At 38.7% G+C, this 22,469-nt stretch overlaps 1 protein-coding gene across 1 annotated transcript in view; it reads right to left on the bottom strand.

Moving 5' to 3' along the window:
• FAM110B (family with sequence similarity 110 member B) overlaps window positions 1-22,469 on the bottom strand; it is a 148,420-nt gene that overhangs the window by 102,865 nt on the left and 23,086 nt on the right. Inside the window, exon 2 of the mRNA XM_064384211.1 lies at window positions 5,883-5,981. The gene's annotated coding sequence lies outside the window, so the exon portion shown is untranslated. The remainder of the gene's footprint in view (window positions 1-5,882; window positions 5,982-22,469) is intronic.

Below are 22,469 nucleotides of genomic sequence, written 5' to 3'. Positions count from 1 at the left end.
ACAATAATAATAATAAGATTATGATTAGGTGTCAATCAGGGAAACTCATTCCAGGAAAATCTAAGTTTATACTACCAAAATTCACAAAACCATTACACTCTTGTACTTGGAGAAGAAAAATCCAAATTCTTAGCATCTGAAAAGGCTGAAGAACTGTATACTGCTACATATTAAAATACACTCATGCTTAAGGGATTTGCTCTTTGATGGTACTCAGGACAGATCAATACCAAAAGCAAATAAGGAAGCAAACTCAATTAGAGTTGCAATAAAAAATCAAATCACACCTCTGGGAGGTGTGTGTGTGTGTGCACATGTGTTTGCATGTGCATAGTGTAAGCAGAGTGGGAGTTCTCACTAATCTATCCCATTCAGAGAAATAACTTCACTATTTTTTGGTTTTCAGAAACTTTCACTTGGCATGACTACAGATTTTGAGAGGTAGCTGTATTATTCCTACCAGCTTAATCTCATGACAAATCCTAACCTGTGGGCAACCATGAAAGAAGGCAAATTTACTTTAAAAAGACAGTGTTTTTTAAGACTGCTGATGTCTACTGTTGGAAAGAAAAACATTTAGCAAGTTCAGTTTTAGATTTCTACCATGAGGAATGAGTTATTATCAAGTAAGATAATAAATCTTGATTTCATACAGAATATAAAACTTCCGGCTGAGCCTGGATATCTCCTGTGAAATGCAAACAGACTAGTTGAAATTCAGGCATAATACTGTTCTCTGCCAGAATATAGTGATGTTAATAGAGACAGAATGTTTTCATCTCAGATTAGCTGAGATGTAGCAAAGGACACTGATAAAACCACTCTAAGAGGTGGACTTAAGTCAGCATGAGAGGTGTGCCACCATGGATTCTGAAAGAGGGGCTGCCTACTCCTTCCCGTGGTGTGTAACCCTTGTAAGTGTCTACAGGAATACAAGTCACAAATGCAGAAACAGCAAGCGTAGTGGCATTATTGCTTCTTATCAGGACCTCCTCCATAGAGGCCTGGGCTACTCCATAGGGAATGCTGGGAGAACAAGGACACATGGTCCTTGTACAAGGTCAATCTCATAAGGAGGAAGGGTGGGGAGTGGTAAGGAAAGGAGTGGGGAGGGGCAAGTAGGGAAGGAGGGCAGAAGGAAAGAAGAGAGAGGTGACTTCAGCCCATCCTCATCCTAAACTTAGCAAAGAACAAAGAACTAGTATCATATCACTGCATTCAAATGCACGTTACTCCCACTACAATGTTTTTCTTTATAGTTTAAACTGTACTGCTAAAGGCAAATTTGAAAAGTCATCATATTCTCAGTGTTCTAACAAATGAGTTTTCACATCTTCAATTCCTTTGCTGCATTTTTAATTCAGTTCCCATCTGTACTGAGCATGTTCAATGCCAGGCCTGGGTGCTAAGATAACAGGACAGGTCTCTATGACGGGAGAGCTCAGATACATTCACTTTTTTTCTTTTTTTTTTTAATTTGTATTTTTTTATTTTTTGAGAAGGAGTTTCACTTTTGTTGCCCAGGCTGGAGTGTGGTTCAAGCAATTCTCCTGCTTCAGCCTCCGCCTCCCGAATAGCTGGGATTACAGGCATGCACCACCACACCCAGCTAATTTTGTAATTTTAGTAGAGACGAGGTTTCTCCATGTTGGTCAGGCTGGTCTCAAACTCACAACATCAGGTGATCCACCTGCCTTGGCCTCCCAAAGTGCTGGGATTACAGGAGCGAGCCACCGTGCCTGGCCCCAGATACATTCACTTTCTAAGGTGACTTATAGTAAATTATGTCATTATGTAACTCTTTTCTTTAAAAGACACTTTTAAGCCAAGTAATATCATTAGTTTCAAGTGTACAAAAAGCAAACAGATGAAACAAATGGTAAGAAAATTCTCTAATACACCAAGGATTCAAATGTGCCTGGTTCAAAGTAGAGGAAAACGAAAGCCAACATTTATTAAATACTTCTCATTTAACTTAGGTATGATATAAGAGGGTCAAACGTTATCAGATTTCAATTTGCTTCCTTTAATAGTTTCATGACAACCATATAATCTAGGTGAGCATTCTCCAGTATACTTTGCATTTAAGGATGATGGAAACAAAATGGTCTAATGAGAGAACAAAATCATTACTACTATCTTTATTCTTAAGTTAACTTCTAAATTTCATAAAAATCCAAGAATATACCGCCTTTTATATTCAATAAGTAGCCCCTAATAAGAATAAAATGATTTTTGGACACGTAACTCTTGACTATTCACTCTAGTAGTCAGTCATAACCAAAGCCTTTATGAATGAACCTTTGTGACCAAAGTTCAGACAGTGACTTAAACTAATGATGAGATTACTGACCTTGCAGCCATTCTTCTCTACTACTGTTAGATATTCCCCCACACTCTGGTCACAATGCCTGTCCCATTCTGAACACATTTGCTGATAGTGCTATTTTTACTTTACCATTATCACAGAGGGCTCTCAGTTACAGAGTATGCGTTATGTGCCCAGCACAGTGTATTTACATACACCACCTCATCTAATGCCTATGGCAACCCTCATAAATAGGTATTAGCTCCATTCTGCAGAAGATTACAGTACATAAGCTAGTAACATACTTTAAACACTTCTCAAGTGCCAGCCCATGTAGCAACTCACATTCCTCGCAACAATCCTATGATCTGGCCACTACTGTGATTCTGCTTTGATGGATGAAGAGCTGGCACATCGAGTAAACGGCTTTCCCAGGGCTGTACATATTGCACATGGCAGAGTCCGGGTCCTGACCCAGGTCCTTCTAACATTAAAGCCCACACTCTTACCCTCAGCACTGAGGAATATGGCTCTCCAGGACCACTTTCTGTCACCAGACATGAGAAGAATTGAAACAATGGACAGGAAGGGAGTCAGGGCTGGTTTGGGCAGAGCCAGACCCTCCAACCCAGAAGTCAGCTGATAAATCTAGCTGAAACACTCCCACGTCCAAGTTTTCCTGAAGGAACTCACTGTAAGAAAACAGAAGCCTTGCTTCAAAGCTGGCAACTCAATGATACCTGGAGCACGAGACCCAAATGACAGGGTTTCTGAGTGCCCAGGGCACTAGGCATTCCAGGATAACAAGCCTTGCTCTAGACAGATGCTTCATGTCCATTCAGTGGTCATCTGTCCCTTAGTTACTGCAGCCCACTGTGTCCCTCGGCCATAGTAGGCTCTGGACTACTGATGTTGATACTCAGACCTCTTGGTTACTCAGGCCTGTCTCAGGAGGGACTGCTGGAATTTATGGCAAAATTGTTTTTGGACACAGTGGTGGGTATCCAGTGATGGGGGAGGGGTTCAAGTCCAAGGGCGTGTGGGGAGGTTAACAAAGGCTCCCAGGGGAAGCTAGTAGGAGGGCCGAGTCTGGGACCTGGGGCAATGATCTGGCATCCCAGGAGGGAGGCAGGAAGCCAGGGTAAGAGGCGGTCAGCAGGAGGAAGACGTCTGGCAATCAACTGACTTGCAGTTGTCAGCTGAAGGATGGATGGAGACACTGTGAAACGTAAAATTAATTTTTTTACTTTTTAATAATAGCCATTCTGATTGTTGTGAGATGGTACCTTGTTGTGGTTTTAATTTGTATTTCTCTGATGATCAGTGACATTGAGTATTTTTTCATGTTTGTTAGCTGCTTGTATGTCTCCTTTTGAGAAGTGTACAGACACTTCTCATTTGCCCACTTTTTAATGGGGTTATCTGGTTTTTTGCTTGTTGAATCATTTAAGTTCCTTCTGCAGAGGAAAGGGAAGGCTTATACACTGTTGGTGGGAATGTGAATTAGACACTGTGGAAAATAGTTTGGAGACTTCTCAAAGAACTTAGAACTACCATTTGACCCGGCAATCCCATTATTGGGCGTATAACTGAAGGAAAATAAATTGTCCTACCAAAAAGACACATGCATTCATAAATTCATTGCAGCACTTTTCACAATAGTAAAATCACAGAGTTAACCTAGGCGGTCCATCAATGGTGGACTGGATTTAAAAAATGTGATATATACACACCATGGACTACTACCCAGCCATTAAAAATGAAATCACATCCTTTGCAGCAGCATGGACAGAGCTGGAGGCCATTAACCTAAGTGAATTAATGCAGGAACAGAAAACCAAATACAGCATATTCTCACATGTAAGTAGGAGCTAAACACTGAGTACATATGGACACAAAAATGGGAGGGAAATGCACTGGAGATTACTGGGGGGATAACAGGAAAAAAGGCTGAAAACTTATCGATAGGGTACTTTGCTCGCTACCTGGCTGATGGGATCATTTATAACCCAAACCTCAGTATCACACAATATACTCATGTAACAAACCTGTACATGCACCTCCTGAATTTAAAACAACAGCAGAAATTATTTTTTTTCTTTTTTTTTGGAGATGGAGTCTTGCTCTGTCACCTAGGCTGGAGTGCAGTGGCGTGATCTTGGCTCACTGCAACCTCTGCCTCCTGGATTCAAGCGATTCTCCTGCCTCAGTCTCCTGAGTAGCTGGGGCTACAGCTGCCTGCCAGCATGCCTGGATATTTGTGTGTTTTTTTGTATTTTTAGTAGAGATGGGGTTTCACCATGTTAGCCAGGATGGTCTTTATCTCCTGACCTCATGATCTGCCCTCCTCAGCCTCCCAAAGTGCTGGGATTACCGGCATGAGCCACCGCACCTGGCCACAATAGAAATTATTTTTAAAAATGAAATCGATGATGCAAGAGCCACATTGGATTTACACAGAAGTTCTCAGCTTAGGGAGAAGTTCATCACTCCTGCCCACCACCCAAGATAAGAGTGTTCACCCTGTCACATGAGTCCAGGTTCTCTGTGGAACACTGGAACAACTAATGCATTCTTAATGCAATGGGAGGTAAGCACTCTGGGCTACAAACTGACTACAAAACACCATCAAATAAAGCAAGTGCACAGGTGCGCCAGTGGCCCCCAACTCACAGATACCATTATTTATATTAGCAAAGGCCAAGAACAAGAATAAGGCACAATATTTGCTAGAAATTATGAAGTCATCTTTACCCCAATATTTTCATTCATACGGTTAAGGCATTTAATACAGACTGAACATCTGAACATTAGTCTGTGCATGGAGAGGAAAATAATTTAAGCATGTACACCTAAATCTAACCAGTATTTTCTGTGGAAAGTGGCTTTCGAGTAGAAAGTCACATTCTATGCTATCTATCTGTAACATTTATTTGTTTAAATATTTACATTATGTTAATAGTTGAAAAAATATATACCAGGTATCATGTCCAGTGAGAATACTCAGTAGTTGGGGAACAGTACACTGTTTCTGTTTCACTTATTCCCATGAGTGATTATAATTCTAACATCCCAATTGGGGAAATTAAATATACACTGAGTGTTCAGAATTCTCAGAAAAAAAGCCACTGCAAGTAAACACCCAAGCATTTCAGGGCCAGTGGTGATAGTGAAGGTGGGGCAGGTGCTGGGATCAGCCTCTCAGCCAAACCAATGGCAGGGCATCTGCCCTCCACCAGCCGACACAGAAGCTGGGGAGCCAGTTCCACAAGGGTGGTTTTTGCCAATCTCCCCATTCCTGCCAGGGCATGGAAGGTTGGAATAAAGCGTGTGTGCTTAGAACAGTGACCAGCACAGGGTAGAGTCCATAAAAGTTTGCTAAATGAATATACGTAAAGTAAGTGGGGAGGAAGGGAGGGAATAAAGAAAGAAGGAGGGAAGGGAAAGTATTTAAGAATGAAAAAGGTGGGAAAAATTGAGGAATACCTAAATTCTGCTCAACATATAAATGATTATATTTACTTTATAACCAGATTTATACATGATTTTAGTAATAGATTTTTAGTGTAATTACCTTTTATTTCCTTATCAGGACTTACAGAGCCTTGGTAGTTTCTAATTCAAGATGTAGAAAGAACAAGAATGCTGCTCTGAATGTCCAATTTGGAGATTTCTAAAAGGAAAAGATAAAGATTAAAAATTATGCTGGAGAATAAAAGTGATTAAAAGGTGTCGTTCAAAAGAAACTAATTTTCCTTGAATCACAGACATTATGTTTATCTGAGGATAAATTGGATTCAAAGCCTATTTCTAATTCAGCTGTTCCAAGAAACTTTAAGACTGATTCCAAAAGGAAACAAAAATCCCACTATGGGGCCAACTTCATGTATTCAATGGAAGACAAACTAAACGAATGCTTGTGTACTGCCATCAGCCTGGGAACTCTGGCTTTGCACCGCTTCATACTCAACATCCCAGAAAGGACGTGTCAATCCTTCTAGCTCACAGAATCATGTAAGAAATGATGGAGCTTCCTCAAAAACAACTGCAAAACTGGGCGGGAAAACAGGTACATCGTCCCCCAGAAACACTGTTAATGTTTGCAAAGGGAGAAGATACCACAAGACGGGTCCAGCAGCTCGATGTGTCCTCCAAATGCAGTTCAGACCCAAGGTCACAAACAAGCACACATTTCCGCTGGTCTTGGGCTTCTTTTTCCTGGATTGAGGACAGATCTTGATGGCCTCACAGTTCCAAATTTCAAATACAGACTGTTTCATTATCAGGGAAAATTAACATTGACCGGGCCCAGAAACAACATGACTCCTTTTTAGGGGAAAGAAAGAGAGGCTCCTGGAGGAAAGCCGCTTCTGCTGGACATGTTCTGCTTTCTCTGCTCTTGGAGATACTGGGATGAGTCATGAAAGTGATAGTTATCGGGACAGCTGGCAATGCTAAAGAAAATCCTGTGTTGAAAATCTTAACTGTCTTCTTTTCCAGCATCTGCTTTTGTCAGATACCATCAGTCCAAATGACTGTGTCTTTGTTTACTCGAAAGCAGGAGCCAACAGACAGGGAAGGAAGTGTCCTGACTGTAATAGATATCTTCTTTATTGAGATTTACTGTATATTTTGCAGGTTTATGGGAGTAACCAACAGAAAAATATTTTAAGGAGGCACTTGGGACTCCAACAGATAATGGCTAAAAACTACTTCATTAAGATCTATGCCAGTGTCCTCAGCACTATCATCTCCTTTCTGGAGCGACGTGTAATGAATGATACTCTAAACATTTGTTAAGAAGGCTGCAAATCCTGACCTAGATTTTGTATAGCTTCCAAAAAATACAAAGAAAGCCTGAAAATGTCCATTTAAATAACAACTAAGATTGATACTTTCCACTCACTTTTAAAACTTTCAAAAAGCTACTTTCTCCTGTCCCATTACCTAACAAGGTTCAACAAGAACATAAATTAGTATTCGATTAAAATAGAAATATAAACTCCATCTTCCCTGGTTCTTTTTTATTGCTTTAATACCTGAAGTGTAAGGTAGTATTTTATTTGCCTGCTGAAGTATGTGGGATTTCCATAAACTCAAATTAATAAAATCATGTGCTGTTATTATTATGTTAGAGAAATATTGATTTAAAATATGTTTAGGCCAATATTAATTTGATTGTGACACATAATAACAAAGCAAAAGGTTCTGTATTTTAATATTTTACAACCAGTATTTTTTGTCTTAGCCAAAAATTATATCTAAAATCTCTGTTCATTTTTCTCATGATTTTTGCCTTATCCTTCTCACACTTTCAAAAGGGAGAAAATAGTAAAGAACTGAACACTTACTAGAATGAATTCACAGATAGAAAAGTCACTCAATTGGGATTGAGACAGGGAGTAATACCACATATGGAGAAATTCAAGATTGGATTTATCTTCCAAGTTGCCATGTGAAATCAAGACGATCCTAATACAAATAACTCATAGCACAGATGCTTGCAACTTAGGGATGGTATAGTCATCTGCTCCGGTTGACTCATTTCACAGATGAGAAAAAGAAAGCCCAGAGTGGTTAAGTGACCATTTCAAAGTCACAGAGCTAAGCCAACTCCAGATTCAAAGACTTTCTAGGTGTAAATCTAGTGCCCTGTTAGATCATAATGGATCTTTAATTTCTTAAATAACCTCTTAAGAGTTTACAATTTCATCTATTTTAGTGTAAATAAATAAATAAATAATTTCTACACAGCATGATCACATTATGAGTCAACTCAACTTTCAAAGTTATCAAGAGCATACTCTGCCTTCTGCCTCACTGATAAAGGTAGATTAAAATATGAATGCCCAGGGGAAATCTGAAATGAAATTTGGGATATTCTTAGGTTGTCTAACCTAGATAAATCTAATACAAAAATATTATACAGTTTCCCTGTCTTATTCATAGTCATATCATAATCATAGTTTGCTGCAACACATTTTCAAGTAGATTTATAGAATCTCTCAAGCAAAATGTAGGTATTCTATACTCAAAGCTTCCATAAGCAGCTTTGAAAGTAGAATTTCAAAATGATTTCGTATTAGATCTATCAATTCAGACTGAATTTGTATTCACTGAAACCCCAAAACCACTACAGAGCACTTGGGTCACCCGGGTCAGCAGCCTGGTAACAAGTCATGTGTTGACTCCCCCATTATGTACTGCTGCACAGTGCTAGGTGCATGAGAACTGAAAAGTACCAGATGGTGTCCTGCTCACTGTGGGCTGATGACGGAGGTTGCCAAGGAAGGCCTTCAGAGCAGCACTGGAGTTAAGGTTTGCATGGGAATAGAGTGTGACTGTGAGTGTGTCTTTAGAGTAGTTAGTAAATCCACAAGTGGTTTTCCCGGGGAATGTGAACTGACAGATTCCTCGGAAATAAAGAGTATATATGCAAGGAAGCAAGGTAAGATAAGTGAAATCCGGCCATCAGATGACAGAAGAACTCCTCCACGCATGCCCCCAAAAAGCACACGTGCATGTGCATGCACACACAGTCAGAAAACAAAATATCCATTAAGAACACTTTTGTAGAAACTGCAAAAGCAACACTATTTTTTCCTTATGTTTCTTTTTATAAACTCACTAATGATATTAAAACTAAGGCCAAACAACCGTATTAAGAAGGAAAAAAGGACAAGATGTCCTTTTCCAACACATTTCAACAAAGAAAATAAAGAAATGCCAAGTAAACACAGGAAGAGATCTTCAACATAATTAATCTGGGAAATGCAAAATAAAACCTTAATGAGATACCACTACATACCAAATAAGATGGCTAAATTTAAAAAGGCTTGAAAATATCAAGTATTCATAAGGATATGAAACAACATGGATTTTCATACAATGACTGTTGGAAATTCAAAATGTTACAAGTACTTTGAAAAACAATTTGGCAGTTGCTTATAAAGTTAAGCACGTACCATATGACCCAGCAATTCTACTACTAGGTATATACCTAAGAGAAATTTAAACACACAGGTTCTACACAAAGATTTGAACAAGAATGTTCACAGCAGCCTTATTCATAATAACCCCAAACTTGAAAGAATCCAAATGTCCATCAACTGGTAAATGGATAAACAATTTGTGGTGTATCACAGGAGGGAATACTACTAAGTAATAAAAAGGAAACAATTACTGATATGTACAACAATGTAAATGAATTTCAAAAGCATTATACTATGGAAAACAAGCCAAACACAAAAGACTACATGTACAATCCCCAAAATATGAAAATTTTAGAGGAAGGCAAACTAGAGCAATAGAAAGCAGATCAGTGATCGGCAAGGTCAGAGTGTGGGGGAAGCGACTGACTGCAAAGACGCCAGAAAGAACATGCTGGGTGACAGAGATGTTCTATTCAGAACTGCGGTAGTGGGTGCATAACTGACATATTTGTGAAAATACATTAAACCATAAGCTTAAAATCAGTAAATTTAGTTACATATACATTGTAACTCACAAAAGTGCTTTAAAAAACAAAACTCAGTGTCGCCATCTTAGTTTTTTATTTTTATTTTTTAGACAGAGTTTCGCTCTGTCTCCAGGCTGGAGTGCAGTGGCGTGATCTCAGCTCACTGCAACCTCTGTCTCTTGTACGATTCTCCTGCCTCAGCCTCCAGAGAAGCTGGGACTACAGGTGCATGCCACCACTCCCAGCTAATTTTTGTATTTTTAGTAGAGACAGAGTTTCACCATGTTGGCCACGATGGTCTCAATCTCTTGACCTCGTGATCCGCCTGCCTTGGCCTCCCAAAGGGCTGAGATTACAGGCTGAGCCACCGCGCCTGGCCATCTCCATCTTTTAATATTCACAAACTTCCTCAATCAGCCCTGGGACTCCTTCAGTGGATGGTACTCAACATCTTCAAATACTTAATAAGGATTATAGCTATCGATCATGGCTAAGTAGCTGGAGACCACTAAAAAAGAAAAACCAATAGTCAATAATACTGCTTACAAGGAAACTAAATTATTCCATTTTTCTACAACTTCTAATAAGTTGTGACCTTATAATAGATTTCCAAAATGTGTTCTAATCCTATTTATTCTACAATAAATTTCTTGAACATAAAAGGATAAACTTTCTAAACCTCTTGATAATCCATGGAAAGTGACATACAGGAGAGAGAAGATGTAGCCCAGGGTCCCTGGGTTTTCGGGTAAACACTGTGAAAGGTTACCCACTTGTCCCTGTTGCACCTTGAGTTCGTGTTGGTTTTTGTTTGTTTTGTTTTGTTTTGTTTTTGAGACAGTTTCACTCTCGTCACCCAAGCTGGAGTGCAGTGGTGTGATCTCAGCTCACTGCCACCTCCGCCTCCCCAGTTCAAGTGATTCTCCTGTTGGATCCAGGGATGCTTGAGTTGAAGATGAACTCTGACAAACTCTCCACATCACCCTACTAAAAATCCTGCCTGGGAAGGAGTTTATGTGCAATTTTCATTATATATAACGTATGTAGAAGCATGACCATATGTAGGCGCTTGATCTTATGTAGAAGCTGAATATGTAGAAACATGACCAGCAACTGCGCCTGCACTGCCTTTACCTCTTCATACAATGACAGCTAACCAGCCCAGTGAAAGCCCTGCTTTCACCATAGTTAGGGAAGGCACTGCTCTGGGAACTATCCTGGTGTCCTTACTTCTTGCAAGTAATAAAATCCCCTTGTTAAATCCAGTTGTGGTTACTGGACTGTCACCCACCAAGAAATTGAACCCACCTATTGTGTGGGTAACAAAGACTTACCAAAAAATGTGTAGAAAAAAACAGTAAGTGTGGAAACTTGAAGAATTATAGAACAGATTATAAATCAACTCCAAAACTATTCTTAAAAACACTTTGATATAAAGTGGGAAACACCTCTTAAGCATCCACAAGGCTTGTCTCTGAGTCTACCAGACATTCTTATCTATAATGTAAGCAAGACATAAGACAGGCTTATCAATGTGATTACAGATAATTCAAGGTTGACAATGACTAAAATGATATACAATAGAATCATGATTCCAAATGTTCTAAGCTAGAACAACTTTATAGTACCAATGTCAAATGCAGGTCAAAATAATAATCAAACTACATGTATTCAACAACTATTTCCTGATGGGCTGGCATATGTCAGTCACCACAGTAGATGGAAGAGGACACCAGGATTAAGTAAAAAACAGTCTTTGTCTTTACAAATACATCATCCAAAAAAAGTACGTAATGCAATCCACAGTAGAAACTCATCAACTATTTCATGTTAAAAAAGCCTGCAAGTTTGAGTTTATCTCTCAACTGTGAGCTATGGCATAAATACTAGTGAAATTATAGGCTACACTATCAGAAGCATTGAGTTCAGTACAAATATAGACAAGTACTACTCTGTACTCAACCGGTCAGCCCATGTAGCAGGGGCAAAGGGGATGTTCTGTTGTGCTGTGAATGTACACATTACAAGCCCCCTTCTAAAGCCCGGCTGAAGGTGCCAGAATCTTATATAGTGTTGCAAGCCCCCACTAAGATGATGCACGAGTCTGGAAAGGCCATGCACCTCCTGTACAATCCAAGTTGATAAGAGTGTTGAGCACTAGCAGATCCTGAGAAACTGAGGCATGGGTGGACAGGACGTGGACCTAAAAATATTTAAATCAACTAGGGAAGTGCCTGTCATGTGGAGGAAGAGACATCATTCTGAGTAGCAGAAGTTATATACAGCTCATGATAAGAACATCGTGGCAGTCGAACAATCTCAAATCTGAATGGACTGCCTGCTAAGGTAGGGAGTCAGCAGCTACAAATTTAGTAATACTCTCATCCTAAATTAATTTCAGTGTGACACCCAGGCATTATCATCGCCTCACAACCTGTCTTCCAACATCAGCCTTTCAGCAAAATTAATCTCTCATATCCAGTTGTGACCATGCCCTCCTGCCCTCACACCTATAATCCTTACACTTTCACTGCTCCTCATCACCTACAAGATCAAGTCCAAACACCTCCCAGGATGGCAGACAAGGCCACTATGGATGGAGTCTCATCTACCAAAGTCCCCATTTGCTCTGTCTCAGCTATTCAGAAGCACTGCAGCACCCTCTCATCAGGCCATGCTTCTTGCCTTCCCACTGGACACATGCTACCCACTGTCTGAAATACCCCTGTCTCCCGCTGTGAGTCTGGAGACTTTCAGCCCATGTCTCCCTAGTTCAGACAGTGCCGCCTTTGAGAAACATTCCCTTGACTCGGAGCTTTGATCACTTCTCTCCTTCATGCCTATGGTGTCTTACTGCCTCCATTAAAACATTTGCCCCAGATATAAAGGTTAGTTAGAGCTGTATCTTCCCACTAAACCACAATCCCCTGCCTGGTTATCTTAATCACTGGGATGTGGCTCAGGATGTGACACTTCATAGATACTTCTGAATGAGTGGGATCCCAAGGCAGTAAGTGAGCCATGTTGTTTATGTCCTGTCTGCAGTGTATCAACGTGGGTTATGCAGCAGATATAGTGTAAGCCCAGGCAAATACCCTTATTATAAGTCTACAGAAGATAGAAGGTGAGCAACTCTCTAAAGGATCTAGGCTGCCTTAAATTGGGATACAGTATAGGAACCAAAACGATTAGCTAATGTACTCTCTTTGGAAGTCTGAAGTCAACTGAGTTCAAAGCCTGCCTCTATGGCACTACGTGACCTTGAGTAACTAACTTAACCTCCTGGTCTATAAAAAGAGAATTATAGCCCCTTCCTCCAAGGGTCACTGTGAGAATCAAATAACAATTTATTATAAAAAAGTGGACAAAGGAATTGGCACAACGCACACATTCAGTCAATGCTGGCTGGCTCCTCAACAGCAGCACTGAGTAAGGCAGAGTTGGGTTAAGTCCTGGCCACTATTATTCACAATGTATCTTGGACAAATCAAGTTGGGCAATTCGTTTTTTCATCAACAAAGAGAAATAATGCCTACTTTCCAGGAATGTGTACCAACAAAATAATATATGTAAAAATGCCAGGCACAGAGGAGTCACTTAACAAAGTTCCCTCTAACCCCCTTTTGGTTACGGATCGATTTCCAAACAAGCTGAAAATTTTCCTTTTCTTTCCAAAAAAGGCAGGCTTATACAATTAGAGACATCTTTCTGAGGTTCAAACTAATAAGCCCATAATCACCTCTCTATAATGCTCTTCACATGCTACAAAAAAAGACAGCTTAAAAAGAAGGCTTTTATGTATTCTAATTACTTATTTATTTTTATTTGGACTGAGTTGAAACAGATCTGTATATTTCTCTGGGTTTTACCAAAAAAAAAAAAAAAGAAAAAAGAAAGAAAAAAAAGAAAAGAAAAGCATACTCTTCAAAGTTTCATTAAATTTACTCAAATGTAGCCCATCACTTTTGTTCACTGATTCTCTACAAACAATAACATTTAGCAAACCCATATATGGTCAAAGAAATGTTACACCAAGATAGAAATTTCCAAAAACGCCATGATGGAAAAACCTGTAAGTGCTTACTACAATGTCAGTGTCACAAAATCTTTGTAAGGATAAATATACTTGGTTGAAAATTAAGGATAAACACACCTGGTGGCAAATAATACATTTTTTAAAAAAGAGTGCTACACATCTCACATTTTCATTTTTAACATTCCTAAAAATGGTACTCAGACACAGCTTATTTTACAAATACACATTTTCAAAGCTAGCACATGACTGACTGGATATGATCTAATTAATAATATCATTTTCTAGGATTTCAATGATTGTGTCAAAAGCTGGAAATCCTAACTCATCTAGAAAAGACGAATACCATAACAAAGCAAACACAGAGTTTATAGTAAAGTTCCCAGCCAAAATGTGAGCAGCAGCTAGATGGGACTACTATTTAGATCCCCATATATGAATGTAAATGAGGGTAACTCTGATATATTCTGTGGGACTACTATGATATTCTAGGCAGGAGAGAATGGTGGGGCCACCTTCCTTAAAAAACATTTAAACTTGACAGCACCTGAGATTCATTAAGTCCTAAATATATTGGGAAATATTTACTTTTACATCAGCTCAGGGAAATATTTACTTTTTCATCAGCTCAGTTCTTCCAAAGTCACTGTATTTCTTTGTCCAGCAGAAACTTGCAAAAAACATGTATTTTGTAGCTGCTCACAATTTCACATGCAAAATCTTTTATTAGCCGATATCATAACGAATACTTCTTTAAAGTAAAAACATTGGGGTAAGGAACTCACAAAAACCTAAGCAGAAAGCATTTATCTTATCTGGAGGCTGATCTTTTAAATTATTATTTTTAAATGGCTATCTATTAAATCAGTCACTGCGTTGCTTGAAAAATAAAAATAAAAATTATGTAATAGTACTTAAGTAACCCTAGAATACCACGCCAAGAAATTAAGTCAACAAATTTCTGTTTTCCACTATGATTACAAACTGGCAGTTTTCCATCCTTCCAAGTATTAGAGAGTTCTGCTGAAATTCGTCTCCCTTTTATTTTTTTTTCCTTAAAAACTTAGTCTCCATGATACATTCAACATCAGATGCAGGGACTCTAAGTCTCACATAATCTGTCTGAAAGACACACAGGCTCCTGGGGCTCATCACCTGCAAGGGCAGGGCTTTCCCACATTGTTTTTCTGCCCTTCGAGAGACTAATCACTGTCTAACAACCCCCTGGGTTTGGGCTTTCTTGTCTAGAAGTATAATTGGAGCCTTCTTCAAGTGCTTTCCAGAGCAGGTGGCAATGATTTCAGGCCAAAGAATTTCTACTTTTGGCTTTCCCTAAGGAAAGCTATTCATCTCCTTAATAAGCAAGTGTAGAACAATGCCAATACCAATACTGATGTTTTCTGCTGTTCTACAAAAAATTAAGCATAATGTTAGTAAAATGTAACGGAATCCACTGGATACTTTTTTTTAAAGGCTGAAATATAAATTTTTTGAGACATCATGTTTTATATGATTCCATTTTTTAAATTGAGGTAAAATGTATATAAATGTAAAACTGACCAACTTACCCATATTGAAGTGTACAGTGGGTGGAGTAAGTACTGTCACACTGTTGTATGACCATTGCCACCACCCAACTCCAGAACCCCTTTCATCATGCAAAACTGAAACTCTGTACCCCCATTCACCCCCACTTCTTCCCTGCTACAGCCCGTGGAAACCACTGTTGTACTTTCTGTCACTGCTGACTACTCTAGGTACTTTGTGTAAGTGGAATTATGCAGTATTTGTCTTTCTGTGACTAGCTTATTTTGCTTAGAATAATACCAGTATGGTTTGTCCATGGTATAGGGCATGTCTACTGGGCGCTTCTTACTTCTCATGTCAAAGGACATTTAGCTTTCAGAATAGAAGCACAGTCAGGTCTTTCTCACCAGTAAAGCTCTTGTGCATGAACAGGCTAAATATAAATCATTGTGTTGATGAAAGTGAGAGCCAGACTACACTAGCAGGATTGAGAGACTAGCAGCAACAGCGCCCCAGGATGCTGCTCACAGCTCCCTTCTGACTTGTGCACCCCAGAAACCCTCAACACTAGCTCCCCAGCAAGTGGAGTGCTAGAGCCACGCGTATGGTACATGTGTACAGCAAGTAGGGTAAGGTTTCCCTGCGGATTAAACTTTCCATATTTAATGTCTGCTATATGTTCTCTTTAGAACTTCAGGGAAATTGATGTCAATATAAATGACTGATCAAGAAATACTGACACTCTGAATAAATTTCAAATTAATGCCTCCATTACATTAAAGGCAACTTTGCTATCTTAATGATAATACTTTATTGCAAGATAAAAAATACAACTTGCTCCATAAAATACAGCATTTGTTATATGGTGTTTTGTAGCCCTGGTTGGTTGTTTTATGGAAGCCTAACTTCACCAACAAAACTATATGTTCCACGGTCTTTGATTTCTTTTATGTCCATCTCTTAAATCAATTATCTCAAATTCTCTTATAGTTCACTCTCAAATCAATGCCCACAATAAGGTAGGTATTAGATAAAATAATATTAGTTAATCAACTTGGTTGAACAAGGTAGTTAAAGGTGGTTAAAGGTGTATATTTTTATATTAACAAGGTGGTTAAAGGTGTATATTTTACAGTCAACCCCAACTTGGAATCTCAGTTTTACTCTGGGTTGTTCAGACTACTAAATGACAATACATTTAACAACACTGATACGGTATCTGAAACATTAATCAGTTACATTTAAACCATAAGCAGTAGTAATGCTACAAATCAAGTCTGTGTATGTATCTTTAACTTTTCATGTTTTCTGGCTTATATGTGATTGGGCAGTTCCATAACTAAAAAAGAGTGTCTCAGGGCAAGTCCTACAGGGCAATGCCTGTTTTATTTATCATTACTATTGCTTACTGCCTTTCAGATATCCTATGTGGTTGGCAGGTATCAGTAACCAGCGGTGACCCAATAGAATAGCACAGATACCACAGGTTTTAGACTTGGATAGAAGAAAAACTAGAAGAATGTCACTTAACACATTCAACTGGGCACAGATGGTCACCCAGTGCTTCCAACTGCTGAAACCCAATCAGCTTCCAGGGGACAAGAGAACTCACTGACACTTTATACTTTGGGGCACTTGCTTTAAAAATGCATATGAGACTTCTGTGTCCAATTAGAAGCACAAAAAAGCTTCCACCCTATGGCGACAAAGCATTTTACCTGGACAAAATAAAAAGTTACTTTTCTACAGGCCTGGAAAATAGTAATAAGTGCAAAGAAGCCAAAGGCCAGGAAGAAAGAAGCCCTTCCTAGGTGAGCTGAAAGCCACAGCAGTTTCCCTATCTGAGGACTGCCCAGTCTGGATCAGGAGGAAGAAGTCATTGGAGAGAGACTTGCAGTAATGAGGAGAGACAGACAAGCCTTAGACAATGGCATGGACCGGTGGGACAGATTGGAAGCTAGAAGAGCAAATGCAAAAGCAAATTGCTTTTCCTAATAAGCCTTCTAATATACCACCACCTTTCCCCAGCCTCCCAAATTAGACAAAAGGCTGAGAGAAATCATGTAGCCCATATATTCTCATGATGCTTCAATCTTTTAATCCAACAGGAAATCAAAGATCTAAAATTGTAGACCAACTTTCTCCCAGGTGAGATATTGACAGACTTTTTTTTTAAAGGCCGATTAGGAGAACTCAATCTAATTAAAGTGTAACTCCGACCTTAACTAAATGTTGAGGGATGTGGACATACAGCTCCTTACCCTTATCTCCACTAAAAAGAGAGAGCTTGCACTCTTGAGAAATGAAACAAATATTATGATTTTGGGTACACCTAGAATACAATTTAAAAATTTAAAACTAAAAATTTTTTAAATTACAGAACATACTTAAAAATGGGAAAATATGACCCGTAAGTAAAAATAAACACAGTCAATAAAAAAAGAATCACAAATGACTCACTTTGTGAGCTCGATAGTGAAGGACTTTAGAACAACTACGTCAAATATATTAAGGCGTTCATGCAACTAAAAAATCTAATAGGAGTAGAGATGGAACATTTTTGGACAGAAATAAAAACTGTAAAATAGCACTAAATAAAATACAAGACTAAAATATAATATTTCAAATTAAAAATTTATTGAATGGCTAGCTAATTGGACTTTGTAGAATGAAAAAAAATTTACTAAATCAAAGAGAGAAAAGCAACTGGGAAGAAATTAAGTATAAGTGACCTGCAAGATAATATCAAACAATAAAATATATGGGCAATTAGAGGAGAGGAGAGAAAAGGGAACAATAGGATTGAAAATATTTGAAGAAATGTAGATGAAATGTGCCAAATTTGGAAAAAACATCAGCCAAGAAGATCAATGAACTCAAAGCAGACAGCACAACATAGTCTAATTGGTGAAAATAAAACATAAATGAAAAAAATTTTAAAAGCAATAAGACAAGAAAGATACAACATACAGGGAAACAAAGATAATAATGATAGCCAACTTCTTTTTAGAAACGACGGAGGCCAGAATGGAACAACGTATTCACAATGCTGAAAGAAAGAAAAAGGAGGCTGCCAACCTTGAATACTACACCTGGCAAAAAAAAACGAAGGCAAATTAATTCAGTTTTCAGCTACGTAAAAACTAAGAAAGTTAATCACCAGCAGACCTACCCTATGATAAATAGAGAAAGTTCTTCAGGCTGAAGGGAAATAGTACTAAATGAGAAAAATTAGCTCTCGGAAGAAACGAAGAGCACAAGAAATGGCAAATGTGTGGATTTATAATTTTTTTAATATTTACAGAAAGATATTGGCTGAAAAGTAAAAAATAATGTATTGTGACATTTACAACAAACGTAGAAGTAAAATAGAGAACAGCACAAAGGACAAGAGAAGGGTGAAGGAAAATAAACAGTGGGAAGATTCTGACTTAATGTGAAGTGGTAAAATATGCATTCAGTGTAGATGGGGATTCTACTATCTGTCTGTCTATCTATCTATCTATGAATGACCCAAGGTCTATCTATCTATCTATCTATCTATCTATCTATCTATCTATCTATCTATCTATGACTGACCCAAGGTCTATCTATCTATCTATCTATGAATGACCCAAGGTCTATCTATCTATCTATCTATCTATCTATCTATCTATCTATCTATCTATGACTGACCCAAGGTCTATCTATCTATCTATCTATGAATGACCCAAGGTCTATCTATCTATCTATCTATCTATCTATCTATCTATCTATCTATGACTGACCCAAGGTCTATCTATCTATCTATCTATGAATGACCCAAGGTCTATCTATCTATCTATCTATCTATCTATCTATCTATCTATCTACTGATTGATCGATCTAACCCCTACCACAACCAGTAAAAAATAAAACCAAACCTTGGCTAAAATGCAAAGGAGACAAAATAAAATGCTAAAAATTACTTGAGTAAGCCAAAGTGAGGTCAGAAAGAAGGAACAAACAGATCAAACAAAGAATAAGGCAACAGATGTAAAAATCAACCATACCAATGTATAATATCACTGTAAATTACAATCAATGTAAATGGACTAACCCCTCAATTAAAAGGGAAAGTTTGTCAAGACTGGATTAAAAAAAGAAATCTCTAACTATACACCATAAGAGACAAACTTTAAGGATAGAGATGAGGTATGTTAAAAATAAAGGAATTGAAAAAAATATATATGTATATATACCATGCAAACACTAATCATGAGAAAGCTCATGTGGCTATTTCAATATCAGACAAAGTAAACTTAATTAAGACAAGAAGCACTTCCAAAGATAAGGAGAAGGCATTACATAATGATAAAAGAGTCAATTATTACAAAGACCTGAGAGTTCTAAATGTGCATGCACCTATAGAACTTCAATTAAATGAAATACAAGTTTGTAGAACTGAAAAGAGAAACAGACAAATCTATAATGAGAGATCAAGATTTTTACCACTTCACACTCAGTAACAGAACAGGCAGAAAAAATTATAAGGATATTAAAAAATTTAACACATTTGTTTGAGCATTTAAAAACAATAATTAACTAAATTACACATTTTTTCAAATTCTTTAGCCCTGTGAAATACAAAAATAATAACATTTTTGGTTTTGAGGATAAAATGACCCAATACATGTGAAAAGTTTAAAACAGTACATTATGACATACAGAGCAATCCTTAACAACAACTCTTTTGAATAATTCTTAGTAATTTTATTCTTCATGTTTTTCTGTAGTCCTGAGGAACTCTATCACATTATTACTTGTCTGGCCTTTGTATTCAGGTGTTTATCAGCTTTTGATTCTAGTACCACTATTAAATACCTCATTAGTACCTTTTAGCTACTCATCCACATGAAATATCAAATCAAATCAAATATCAAAAGTCCAATTGTGTGTTGATTCCAAGATACTGACACTTAGTGATATCTTTCTTCACAATTTATTTTTTAGAGACTTTGAAAATCTCTTCAAAGAGACTGGGGCTGTAATGTCACTCACAATTTTCCAAACAAAAACATCCTTTGGACTTCATGCCCCTCAGCACATACAGAAAACAAACTGCACGCTCTCTTCCTCAATTCTTCCACCCTCACTGAAGTCAAATTCAAGCTGAAAGCAAAGCTAAGCTCTCAACTTCACCAATAGTAAAGAGTACCTGAGGCCCTTCTCCTAGACATCAGTAAGTCTAGGGTGGAGCCCTGTAGTCTTTATACAAAATAGGTGCCTCCAGTGATTCTTATGAAGAACTAGCTTGCATCTTAACCTGACTTTCAGGTTCTCACACAGAAGCAGCCCTGCTACTCACTGGCCACATCATCTTGGGCAAGTCAATTAATATCCCTCAGTCAGTCTCTCATCTATAAAATGTGGACATATCTACTTGCAGGGTTCAATAAAGCATCACAATGCCTTAAGCCTTGTAAATGCTCTGATCTTTGTAGAGGAATGAATGAGAAAACGTGCATGATGGGCAAGATGCACATGCAACCAAGCTGTGTGGTTGAGAAGGAGAAGGACTGACTCCCTTACCTACCACACTAGCATCTCCAGTCCTGGCATCTTTCTCCAACTCAAACATCTTCCTAGGCACTGCAAAAGTAAACTGCTGAAGTTCTCCAGACTTGCTGTGCTGTTTTGAGCCTCAGTCCCTTAACTAAGTCTATTCTATCTTCCTAGCATTTCCTTCCTGAATTTCTCCCCTGACTCCCTGCTTCCAGCCCATAGCTTCACCTGGCTAACCTCTACCTTCTCTTAAAAAGGTAGGCATGTCTGATTCAGCTCAAATCTGACCTTCTTCAGGAAAGCTTTTCCTGGACACATTTCCTTCCTCATTCAGGCTGTGCCCATGCTGCTCACTGTACCAGCTTCTCATGGGCCCTGGGCTTAGCCTTCTCTCTGTTGTGTTGTGAGCTCCTGGAGGACACAGAACATGACAGACACAGACTGGAGCACTTCCTGGCATTAGGCAGCACCCCAGGGCAAACATGATGAATACGTAGAGTTGGGTAGCTAGCCAGTCTGACACATTATGAAAAATCTTCCTTCAGGTTCTTGCCTGGCCAAAAATTTGCTCTGCAACCAAGCAGCACCAGGATAGGCTTAAGCCGGGGTGGAACTGAGCTCCCTGCCCCCACCAGCAGGCAGCATCATCTCTCCAGTCAAGGAGCTGAGCCAGCTAAGCCACCTTGGGCATGGAGCCTCCAGGTTCTGTACAGTCTCCATAGGACTGCAACCCCAGCCACAACTGAGAACAACCTCCCTGAGCCAGAAACTCCCTGCTAAGACACTCTGAATCCCCACAGAATGTGAAGACAGAAAATCTGTATCATTTCAGCCACTAAGTTTTGGTGTCATTTGTTATGCAACAATAGATAATACGAATTTTACATTCACTCCTGGCTCTCTCTTTGCCCAGTAAAATCATTTTCTAAAAGCATTTATTTCATAGATTGTTAAAAAAGCATCAAACTGGCAATGAGAGCACATGTTCCAGTTCTCTCTGGCCACATCCACCAAAGAGACATCAGATTTCTCAGATACTAAAATTGATAAAAAGATATCCTACCTAGTTTTGTTTTTACAAGATACTCAGATTAAATGGGTCAAATATATAATTAAACTATATAAATAGGATTAATTGAATGATGCAGAATAGTTCAATATTCCAAGAGTTAAGTTTCCAGATAGGACCCCTATTTTAATTATAGAATACTCATGTAACCAGATTTCACTTGAAATCCTCAGGTCTTTTCCTCTTTTTTTCTGAGACGGAGTCTCGCTCTGTCACCCAGGCTGGAGTGCAGTGGTGCACTCTCAGCTCACTGCAGCCTCCACCTTCTATATATATATCTACTCACCCTCCTGAGTAGCTGGGATTACAGGCGTGCACCACCACACCCAGTTAATTTTTGTTATTTTCAGTAGGGACAGGGTTTCACCATGCTGGCCAGGCTGGTATCAAACTCCTGACCTCAAGTGATCCACCCGCCTAGGCCTCCCCAGGTGCTGGGATTACAGGTGTGAGCCACCAGGCAGGGCTCCTCATGCCTTTTCAAAAACATGTTTTAGTTAACTGAAGTCACTTTTACTTAAGGACCTAAGACTAAATTTAGAAATTATCT

This window comes from Aotus nancymaae, unplaced genomic scaffold (genome assembly GCF_030222135.1).
Source record: "Aotus nancymaae isolate 86718 unplaced genomic scaffold, 86718_ANA_hifiasm-v0.15.2.pri h1tg000036l, whole genome shotgun sequence".
Lineage (NCBI taxonomy): Eukaryota > Metazoa > Chordata > Mammalia > Primates > Aotidae > Aotus > Aotus nancymaae.
This window is presented reverse-complemented; position numbering and strand designations above follow the sequence as displayed.